This window comes from Sciurus vulgaris (genome assembly GCF_902686455.1).
Source record: "Sciurus vulgaris genome assembly, chromosome: 5".
Lineage (NCBI taxonomy): Eukaryota > Metazoa > Chordata > Mammalia > Rodentia > Sciuridae > Sciurus > Sciurus vulgaris.
The window spans coordinates 172156928-172168148 of record NC_136465.1 but is presented as its reverse complement, the minus strand read 5'-3'; the positions used below and the strand labels follow the sequence as shown (position 1 = coordinate 172168148).

The 11221-nt window shown below is 63.0% G+C and overlaps 1 long non-coding RNA gene across 2 annotated transcripts; it reads right to left on the bottom strand.

Annotated features, from left to right (window-relative positions):
• Nucleotides 1-6605: 6605 nt before the first annotated feature.
• LOC306661175 lies at nt 6606-11083 on the bottom strand. Of its 2 annotated transcripts, none has more exons than XR_013763824.1 (3): nt 9987-11083; nt 8945-9078; nt 6606-7648 (listed from the first exon to the last, which is right to left on the bottom strand). It is a non-coding gene; the product is annotated as an uncharacterized lncRNA (long non-coding RNA). The 2 variants fall into 2 exon arrangements; XR_013763825.1 differs by having other exon boundaries at nt 8945-9591; nt 9991-11083.
• Nucleotides 11084-11221: the final 138 nt, after the last annotated feature.

Genomic DNA, 11221 nt, shown 5'->3' with positions numbered 1-11221 from the left:
GTGCACATGTGCTTGTGTGTGCACATGTGCTTGTGTGTGCACACTTGTGTCCGTGCACACTTGTGTCTGTACGACGGTAAGCGCAACACCCTCCCTCCCTAGCCAGGAACTTCTCCTGAGCCTCTGCTGTGGAGGGTCTTCCAAGGCTCTGGACAGCTGCCCCCACGGGAAGCCTGCCTCATCCCCAGGGCCGGCCTCTCATCTGGCCAAGGGTTCCTCTCCATCAGTTCTGCAGGCGGGTCTCCCTTCACCTTCCGGGGCCTGTCCCGTCACCTCTGACCCACGTGGCAGCGGGACCTGGCTCTGCAGAGGCGGGAGTCAGTGGGTCACACGCCCTTGCTTACGTGGAATTCTAGAGAAGCCAAAATTCTGGTGCTGGAGGGCAGGTCAGGGCTGCCTGGGCGAGGGGGAGTGGAGAGGGTGGGCCTGAGACAGGTGGGAAGGACCCCAGGGCAGTGGGAGCGCTCTGGGTCCTGATGGCGGGGGTGGCGGCCACACAGCATTGTCCATTTGAGTTTGGATGTTGGTGCGTTGGGCCTTGTGAGGTTTCACTTCCATAGGGAGGACGATGACTGGATGGGCCCAGGCTCCTCAACCCCCAAATGCTTGCTGAGCACCTACTACATGCCTGGCACTGTTCTGGACACTGGGGCCCAGCAGTGGACAAAGCAGAGTCCTGGGTTCACAGGTTGGGGGGTGGGGATGGCCAGGGAAATGACTCAGACTGGTCACGTGGTGGGCAGGGTGCTGAGGATACCAGGGGCAGGAGACCCCCTCCCCTCCCCTCCAGAAGTCTCCCCTGAGGCTGGGGGCCCGGGCGGGAGAGCTGTGCTCCTCTTCCAGCAGTAAGGATGCCCAGAGGAGGCCCTGCACTCCCGCCTCGTGCCCATGGCACCCCGGGCACCTGCCCGAGGTCAGCAGCATGCACATGCCCCAGACCTGGGCTCGGCCTCGCTCACGCTGGGCCTGCGGCCCACATGAAAATCCACACCCCCAGTGAGGTGCCGGCTCTTGTCCACACTCCTCTTGGCGCCCCGGCCTCTGGGCGCGCACACAGGGGCCCGGCGGCTCCTCGCTCTGTCCTGGCCGCAGCCCCGAGGCCCATGGTGCAGATGAAGAAGTGAGGGCGGACCTGTCTGACCTTGCCCAGCTCGGGGAGGGGCACAGTGGGCGGAGCCAGGCTGCCTGGGCGGGGCCTGCGCTCTCCATGGGGGTCACAGGGCGGAGTCCCGTCCAGTGTCTCCCGCCCACCAGAAGCCCTGCACCCTGGCACTTCCGGCTCACCGAGCCCCTTTTGGCCTTGTGACGAGCATAGGGTGGCTCACTGTCCCCGTTGCACAGAGAGGAAATTATGGGACAAAGGATGGTTATGGGTCTTGCTTGGGGCCACACAGGGCTGACACAGGGTCACACACAGGCTCCTCCCCCGACTCTAGCCAGTCACCCTTGTCTGGCTGACTGTGGCCTCAGGTCACTGTCGGGGACACTGCCCTGCTGCTCAGGTGCAGGAATTTTCCTTAAAGTTGCGAGTGGGAAGCATCCCAGGTGCTGGGCGGGGCGGGCGGGAGTGTCCCCAGGACACAGGAAGTCCAGCCTGGCCTTGGGGAGCTGCAAGGGACCAAAGGGGCCGGATGTCTGGGGACACCAGCCCCTCTGATGACACGGTGGGTCTGTCTGGTGGGGGTGCCTGGCCAGGGCGCAGGGTCTACCGAAGGTTCTAGAATGCTGACCCCCTGAGGGTGAGAGGGACGGGACGCGGGCTCCATGGCTGTTGGGGAGGACGAGCAGCGTCCCCTGGGCACCTGTCTGGAGAGGTGTGCCCACCCGAGGCATGGCCCCCTCCCTCCACTGTCCTGGAGAAGAGGCTGTGCCCGGCCAGCCATTGTTTGAGGTTTAAAAATAAAGCCTTCTTGGCCTGGGTCCTGCTGGCGGAGGGGCAGGGCGGCTCTCCTCAGGCGTGCAGGGCAGAGGCCTGGCCCTCCTGCCGTCCCCGCCTGCGGTGCACCTCTCCTGGCCCCAGCTCCTCACACTGCCCCTTACCCTTCCCAGAAGACTCCCTCGGCCTGGGGTCAGGGGGGCAGGAGCTCCCTAACACCCTTTCACCCCCAGCTATTCACTCAGAGCAACAGCTCTGCCCCAGCGACCCCAGTGGGTTAGGCGCCTTATTACCACCACTGGACGAATGAGGAAACCAAGGTTCTGGGAGGTTTAGTGACTTGCCCAAGGTCGCACAGCTTGAGTCGGGGTCCTAACCAAGGGTTCCACTTCCCATGCGCTCTATCTTCCCTCTGTCCTGGAGGAGAGGCGGAGTCAGGGGTGGGGGGAGGAGGCCATGGGTCAGGAGTGCTGGGGTGAGCCGGGGCTGGGCTGCGGTCTGTGGCCTCCTAAATGCTCACACGGGGTCCTCCTGGCAAGAGACAGCGCAGGGTGGGCAGGGCACCAGCTGGGTCGGGACAGCCATCCAGGTATGCAGGGAGCCTGGGCTCCAACAGGGGACGTGCCCAGCTGAGATCCTGCCCCCTCCGCTGGCCACTGCCAGCCTCCCCATTCCAGACGAGATCTGGTGGTCCCCCCCCCCCGTCAGCCCCTGAGGCCTCTGCCGAGGCTGGCACACGGTGCTGGCACTGGAGGGTGACATTCCGGCTCCCACACAACCTGGATTCTTGGCAGAGCAGGGGAGCAGGGGCTTCATGGAGCCATTCAGGGAGGGACAGTGGGGCGGTGGCTGCCAGTGAGCACTGAGGGGGAGACAGGGCCATCGCTCGCTGCCTCAGGGATGGGCATCTGTTCTCGGCCTTACTCTCACCCTGACATGCAGCCTGGATGGGGACCATAGCTCAGCCTGCAGACTGGGGATGCTGCTGGCTGAAAGCAGGTGACAACATATCTCTTACTACCTACTATCAAAAGTGTTCCAGGGACAGCTGACTTGCTGTGTGACCTTGGGCAAGACACATGCCCTCTCTGGGCCACAGTGACTCATGAAATGACTAAATGATCTCTTGAAGGTGCCTCTGGCCAGCAGTTTAGGATGCTCAGTTCTTGTCTTCTCCCTGGTTTGCTCGACTGTCCACACAGCAGCGATATGGCCCTTTAAACTGAGCCAGGTACATGGCCGCTGCTTGTCTCCTGGGGAGGGCTACCCCTTGTGCCCAGCCCTCGCCCTCCCGGCTCCTACACCTGGAGCCAGACGGGGCTGTTCGCTGGCGTCTGCGCTTGGCCTCCTCTGGCCTGGAGGGTGCAGCCCCACCCAGATCTTTGAATAGTCCTCCTGGTCATGCAAGCTGGGCTCAGATGTCACCCAGGGAGGCCTCCCCTGACCCCTTCTTTAGGCGGTGCCCTCCGCTCACCCCGGCAGCGCGATGGCATGTCTCTCACTTCTTTCCTTTATGCCACTTTCCTGTAACTGAGATTGTCTGGTTCGTTTGTGTTCTGCTTGCTGACTGTCACCTCCAAGAGGGCAGGGACGTGTCCCGGTCCACTGCCCAGCCTGGGGCGGGCTCTCCATAAGTCATTCTGGTGAAGCTCCTGGGACTGCGCCGGCCGGGGCTGCTGGGAGGACCGCAGCCTCGGGCCCAGGAACAGGAGGGGCCGGCGGGGCCCAGGAGGGAGGAGGACGCTCGAGGCCCTGTCCCCAAGAGCCACAGAACACCCCGGACCTGGAAACCCCCCGGGCCTGGCCACAGGGGCAGGCGGTTCCGGGGTGACCTCATCGCCTCAAAAGGAGGGCAGCAGGGGCAGGAAGCGAGTGGCACTGGGCTAAATTTAGAGCGTTTGATTCAGCCCGGGGGACAATATTCCTGGAGTCCCCATTGTGTGTGAGGGGCCAGAGGGCAGGCTGCCCATTGAATGGCGGGGTCTGAGCCGTGCCAAGCTGTCTGGGCACACGGGGGCAGGGCCACGGCCCGTGTCTCCCGGAGAAGGAACCAGGCCGGGCTCGGGGAGCCGGGGGGCGTGGTGCTGGGCGCTCTCCTTGGATGAGCCAGCAGCGGGCAGCGGCGCTGTGGGTGAGGTGGGGTTCTGGGGCGCGAGGCCAAGCCCTCGGCCAGGACTCCTGCTCTTCTCCTGACTCTGCCGTCCTCCAGACTGGGGGCTAAGGCCCAGCCCCACGGTCACCCTCATGCCCAGGACAGAAGCCCAGCCGTGCCCCCGACACCCTCCCGCCAGGACGGGGTTGTGGGCTCCTCCCTCTCACGTGGCCCGGCTGTCCCCCCTCAGGCCTGGCAACCTGCGGTGGACGGGAGATACGGCCTGCCCTGCGCAGGCTCCACAGCCCATTGCCATGGCAACAGGGTCCAGGCCCAGGTGGCTCTGGAGATGAGCCTGAGCCGAGGCTCAGGTGAGGAGGGGACTGGGCTGGGCTCCTGACCTGGCCCCGCTCCCACTGACCACACCACTGGCCGGAGGTCCGGGAGGGTGGCCTGTTTGTGTGGAAGGTGTCCTCGGTCCAGGCGCTTTTGCCCCTGCCCAACGCCCTGCTCCATCCCACGGGTCCTCACTGAGGCCTGGGGAGCGCGGCCACTTGTCCTGGAAATGGGGCAAGGGGACCAGAAGCTACAGTGGACTTATTCTGTGCCTGCCATGTGACTGGCGCTGCGAGAGGACCCAGGGGATGCTCAGAGGGGTGGCCACTGCCCCCCTCCTCCTTCCTGGCTGGGGGGCCTGGGGAAGGAAGCTGCCCCCCTTCCAGATGTGCACAGCGGCGGCCAGGCAGTTCCCTGAGATGCACAGGGCTTGTGGCCTGGCCAAGACCATGGTGGGGGGCGTGGACGGCAGGGCGTGGCAGGCAGCCTCTGCTGCCGCTGGGGCCCTGCAGGGCGCTGTCCCCAGCCCTCTCCGGGAGCCCAGCACCCTGGCCGGGCGTCGGGGCTGCTGCTGGTCTTGATTTCACGTGGTGACTCATGTTATCATGTTCTGCGGCTGAGTAACCACCTGGGCTATTTATACCCGGCTTAGCCGGGCTTCCTTCCCTCCTCCCAGGCGGCCTGGGGACGGGTGGGGGCGGGGAGGCCTGGGGGGACGTGGACTGGAAGAAGGCAGCCGGGCACCCCCACATCCCCTCCCCTGGGGCGCCACCCCCGCAAGGCACCCAAAAATAACCGTTACCGTCCCAGCACAACAGGATGGGCCTGGATCTATGGCATCGATACCCAGGCGTGACGGGGGCTGGGGAGGGGGGAATTCCTTTCCCCAGCGAGTCACCCGTCTGGAAAAATAAAGAAGGAAAAGCTGAAAATTTTTCCTTCCATCAAAACAGGAAGGAGCTGGGGAGGTGGGGGATGGAGGGAGACTGAGATCATCCTCCACCTGAGGGTCTCGGGACAGGAGGCTACTCGCTGGCCTGCGAGGCCAGGGCTGGTGCCCTGGGGTCTCCTGCACAGCGGGTCCCGGCTGCCCGGGGCATTTGCTCTCCTGCCTGCAGGCCTGTCCACTGGTGTGTGCACCCAGCCAGAGCCCAGGTCTCAGGCCCGGGGCACCGTCTGCATTTCCAGGTCTCCTCTTCGCCCCTTGAGCACTGCCCTGGGAGTCCTGGGACTGAGCTCCCGCTCCATCTCTAGGCAGCAGAGTGATCCTAGTGCAGTCACTCTCCCTCTGGGAGCCTGGGTTTTCTCATCTGTGACAGGGGCAGGCCATTCCCATGCGGCCACCACCTTGGGGACAGAAATGAGGTTGGTGACCCCTGAGCCCCACCCCAGCAGGGGACCTGGAACCAGGGCTCCTGTTCCCCTGGGGCTCTCCGGGCTAAGGACCTGTGTCCACTCACCAGATTCCGGACGTGGCAGGTTCCAGGATCAGACTCATCCAGGCCCCAGGACGTCGAGAGCCCTGTTTTCACTGGGGGCGGGGGGGAGGGGGACCCGTCTTCCTGGGCTTCCAGCCCCATCCAGGACCACAGAAGGTAACTGGGTGACTTTGGGGGATGTGCACCGTGACTGGGAGCACCGTGCACTCGTAAGACAGTCACACCTGCCGGGCTACCTGCCCTACCTTTGCTCATCCACTGGCATAACCGCCGCCTCAGGCTGTGTGTAGTTGTCTGTCTTTCTGTCTTCCCGCCTGCCTGCCCCGGCCTGTAAGCTCCCCAGAGGGCAGGGGCTCTCCCAGCTGTGAGCTGGCGGAAACACCTTCCTTCCGTGAGGACACCCTCAGGGCACGGTGCCCATCTGCACATACTGCCCAGAACCAGACTGTCTGGACCCCCATTCTACAGAACACCCAGGCCTTAGACTCAGTTTTCCTGTCTGTAAAATGGGGATGATAAACTTTCCCTAGGTTATTGGGAGGTTTGGGCAGTTGATGTAGGAGTGAACAATAAACTTCACCACATTTGACTTAAAAATTGGATTTTACTTTTAGGTTCCCAGCAGAAATGAGAGGAAGGTGCAGAGGTGGCCCACAAAAGTCTGAGGGCGGGCAGGCAGGTGGGTTTCCACTGGGCCCGCCTGGGGGAGGGTGGGGAGGTCCACCTGGTGGTGCAGGTGCCAGGCTGCCTGGGTTCAAACCCCAGCTCTCTCCCCCTTGTCCCGGATGCTGGCAAAGCTGCGAGGCCTTGGTCTCCCCGCCTGCACACGGGGCGGTGACAGCCTGCTCCGGCCACCCTGCGGCTGGTTGCAGCTCCTAACGGGTGGCGGGGCCACTCTTGGGAACACCGATGCAAACTGGGACTGTCACACCAGCGCGGCTGCCCGCTCTTTGGACAGACCTCGATCCCTGAGTGCAAAGGCTTCTCTCCGGCAAGCTGGCACCTCCCCTTCGGCCCCATCCCTTCCAGAACGCCAGGCAGATCCTCAGGCGGGCAGAGGACGCCCGGACCTGCAGGGGCAGGTTAAGCGCCTCTGGGACGGACACAGCCTCCCTCCCCTCCCGCCTCGCGGGCTGCCTCACTTTCCTGGGTGCGTCAGGCCACGCCAAGGTGGGCCATCTCTGATCAGGCCACGTGGGGAAGCAGCGGGTGGATTCTTCTGGTACTGTCTGAACCTAGGGGCTTTACTACTCAGTACATCCCTGGTCCTTTTCATTTTTTTATCTTAAGGTAGGGTCTTGCCAAGTTGTTGAGGTTGGCCTTAATCTTGTGATCCTCCTGCCTCAGCCTCCTAAGTCACCGGGATTATAGGTGTGCACCACTCTGCCCACCAGAGGGAAGCGTCATGGCTTTGGCATCACAGCTTTGGGTCAAAGGCTGGCGCTGTCACTGCCTTTTTGGGGAATGCTAGGCAGACTAGTGAGCCTCAATCTCCTCCTCCCCAGGTGTGAGCATCTCCAGAGCACCAGTCCCCAGGGGTGAGGAGAGGACTCAGGGGCCTCCCTTCCTTGCTGGGCCCTCCTCACAGCTGCAGGCTCAGGGAGGAGGCTGCCTCTACAATACTGCCTCCCTCCCGAGGCTCAGTGCTGGAGGCCCCGCAGCTCCCCTGGGCTGGCCCGGGCTTGGGGTCTGTCTGGTCCACCCCCACCTCTGCAGAGGCCCAGGCCTTCTCCGGGGAGCTGACCTTCCTGCGTCAAGGTGGGTCCACTGGCCATCAGGCCTGGCTCCCCTCACCCCGGGAGGGCTTCGCTCTGACTGCAGCCAGGCGTCCAAGGCAGGTAGATGGAGCTGCCCCGGCCACGTCCAAACATCCACATCCTCTTCCTCGTCTGGAGCCTGGAGGAGCTAAAAATGCCTGGGCTGAGCCCCAGGAAAACAAACAGCGCTTCCCGCGCCTTTGTGCACGGCCGGCCCAAGGCCACAAGGTGGGCTCCCAGGCTGGCCCGGGCCTGGGGTCTGTCTGCCTGCTTTCCTGGGGTCCCCAGACAGTGGCCAGAGCCTCTCCAGGGTGGTGGGCCACAGACAGAAAGGACGGGACTGTGGGGACGCGCCCCCTGCCCTGGGTCGGGCCTGTGGTCCTTCCAGCCCCAGGCCCCTTCCCCAACCCTGGCTCTGGAGCACGAGCCGGGTGTGTGCCGAGGAATGACCGTCCCACCCGCAGCTGGGCGGTGCTGTGCGCCTTCCCCCTAGTGAGGCAGAGCTGCTGTGGCCTGCATTTTACAGTGAGGTTCGGAAGGTGAAGTCGCTTGCCCAAGGTCACACAGCTGAATGGCAGAGGAGGGATTTGAACCCCGGTGGTCTTGGATTGGAAGCCTCTCCTCTTGCCCTGGGGCCCAGCCTACTTTTCTCATCTGTAAAGTGGGCACACATGTGAGCATTCCTTCCCTGACCCGGGACTGTGAGGTGAGGCCAGGCCAGGGGCATGAAGTGCTTTACACATGGCCTGAGGCCCTGCAGATGGGGAGCGGGAGCGGGGCCCTGGAGCTACTGGTGGCCACACGGTGGGGCGGGGCATGACCTTGCCACATGCGGCCCAGGCTGGAGTGCCAGACTGTGTGTGGCTTGGACTGTCCCTTCAGCCTACTTCTTCCTCCTCCAGGTGGGGACAGGCAAGCTCTCCTGGCATAGCTGATGCAGGCATCCTCTGAGAGACCTAGGGACCTGGGACACACATGCTGTCCCCACCCTTCTGGACTCTGGGGGTATAGGGTGGCTTTAACAGAGGGGGGCTTGGATGGCACTAAATGCCCGTCCAGACAGCCTGTCCTGAGCAGGTCCCGCCCTGCACCGGCAGGGACAGCTGGTTTTCCTGCCGGGCCCACACTTGCTAGTGGCCTGGGTGGAGTTTGGGGTCTGGGCCCCTCCCAAGGTCCATGACCCACTCCTGGCCTTCCTGGACAGCACCGTCCCTCGGTGGCCCTAATGTGGAAGAGTAGGGTGGGGCCTTCCCAGGTCTGGTACCTCCAGATCCTCCACTGTGTTCCTGTGAAAGGCGCCCCGCTTTGAGGTTAAAGTCTCATGTTACAAACTGGCCAGGATTCAGAGAAAGAAACAGGTGAGATGTTGATTCATCTATCAGTTCCTTCAGCAGACATTTAGTTGAGCAACTACTGGACGCAGGGCGCCGTGGCCTTCATTCACCCTGTGCTGTCTACGCTAGGGTGATACACGGGCAATGACAGGTCACGTGGAAGGAGCCCAGAGCACCAGCAGGCCTGGTAGCTCCCTGGAGGAGGTGCCGGGGGCAGAGGCAGAGGAGTGCTTTCCAGAGCTGCCTGTGTGCAGAGAGAGGGTGCAGAAACGGGGTTGTGCTCCTGACGGCGTTCAGGAGCCGGAGCGTCCCTGCTGGTCGTGTCCGAATGGTGGAGGTGTCTCGCTCACTCAAGAGCCGGGGAGGTCCCTGAGCGCCAGGACAGGCCTCCCTCCTCGGGGTGCCTCTCAGTGCGCCACACGGGATCTGCACACAGTAGGTGCTCAGGGATACGGCCTTGAACAGCCTCATCCCACCCTCCACGCAGGACCCCAGCCAAGCTCTGTGCCCCCACAGAACACCGCCCAGGGTGGAGCTCCTGCCGGGACAGTACTTTCACAGCTGATGCTCACAAGAGCCCCGTGGGAGGCGGGGCACTGTCCTCTCATCATCATTGCCTGCCAGGAAGCTGCTCGGCTCAGTGGTTTAAGCATGTGGGCTGTGCAGCTGGTCCACCTGGGACAGGTCATGCCTCCTCACTTATGGCTGTGTGACCTTGGACAAGTTGCTTAGCCCCTCTGTGCTTCAGTTTCCCCAGCTGTTAAAGAGAAGTGACGTTACACAGAGGCACTGAGGAGCTATACAGACAGAAGGAGCACTCCCCACCACAGGGTCAGCTCAAGAGTAAGGTAGCTATTTTCATACTTCTGGGTAAGAACACAGGTCAAGGTCAAGATCGCCCTGCTGTCTAGTGGAACAGGGTCTTTTAATCTCTAAATTTTTAGAAATGGAATCCAGTGTGTAGGGATCACCCTGCCCCCACCTTGCTTGTGACCTCGCCTTCCTTTATCGCCCTTCTGGATGGGGCTCCCCAGGGCAGGGTCCCTGTGAGCAGGAGTAGCTCCTGAGCTCCAGACAGTGCCCTGGGGTGGGCAATGGTCCTGCCGAAGTGCCGGAGGCGCGTCAGCAGTGGTTTCCCCGTTCACAGAGCACACACCTGCGAGCCCACCAGCAAGTCCTGAAGGCATCCCTCCCTCCCTCCAGGTCACAGCCCGGCCAGTCCAGGCCCTGGGGTTACATGATGCTTCCGCAGACACTCCAAGACTGGAGGGCAGGCCACCAGGCCGTCATCAAAGAGGGTGGCGCCTGTGCCCTCTGCAGAGAGGCCCACCTGAAATCCTCCCTGGGCTCGCTCCACCCTGTCCAGGCCCAAGAGGCGGCTGGGCTGTGCGACTTGGTGCAGGCATGAGGAGCAGGGGGCGGGGGGGGGGGGCGTGTTTGGGTACAAAGGGCAGGTGACAGACACTGTGCAAGCGGATGAGATGCAGATGCCCTAAAGCCAGGAGGACAGGCGTCGTGGTGGGCCTGTGGGTCCCGTGGTGTGCTGGGCTCCGCGTGTGACTGTGTCACTGTGACAGTGTGACAACGAAGGCAGGGACACAGCACTCCCAAGCTGGGGGTGGAGGGCGTTAACCCTGTGAATGCTGGTGTGGGCGGCAGGCCCCTGGGGCTGCAGCCGGGGACTGAGGGAGGTGGTAAACATCAGGGCGATGGCAGGATCACGGTGGCAGCCCAGGAGGATGCGGCAGGGTGGTGGGGCTCGTGTGACTTTGCAGTTCAACAAATTCAAATTCAGCCCATGCTGGCAGAGTCTGCTGTGTGCCAGGCAGCCAGCTAGAACGAGGATACGCAGACCCAGCTCGCAGCCAAATGGCTGGGGGGTCTGCAGGGCTCACCCTGTGGCTGGCGCCCAGCTGGGTGCTCTCAGGTCCTTCTGACATTTAATCCAAACAATAACCCTGTCCCCACTTTAAGCAGAGATGGGGGAGCACAGAAGGGAAGTGACTTGCCCAAGGTGACCCAGCTGCTCAGTGCCAGGACAGGATGAGTCCAAGCAGTCTGGCTGCAGAACCTGAGTCCTTAGCCACCATGCCTGCGCCTGGATGCAAATGTTTGGTCCTGGAGGGGGGCTTGGACTCCTGTGTGACCCTGGAGACACCCCCTGACCACATGGGCTCCTAAATGGTCAGTGGTCACTATGCTGTGGGTGGGGGAAGGGGGTCGTCACCCCTTCTTTCCCCGGGGAGCAGATTCAAGGGCAGAGGGGCTACCTGGTGATCAGAGACCCCTGAGAGCCCCGCCTTCGCCCAGGCCCTCCCCAAGCTCCTGCCCCTCCTGGCGCTGACTCCGGGCCAGAAGAGGAAAGGCTGCTCCACCCACCTCCCGCA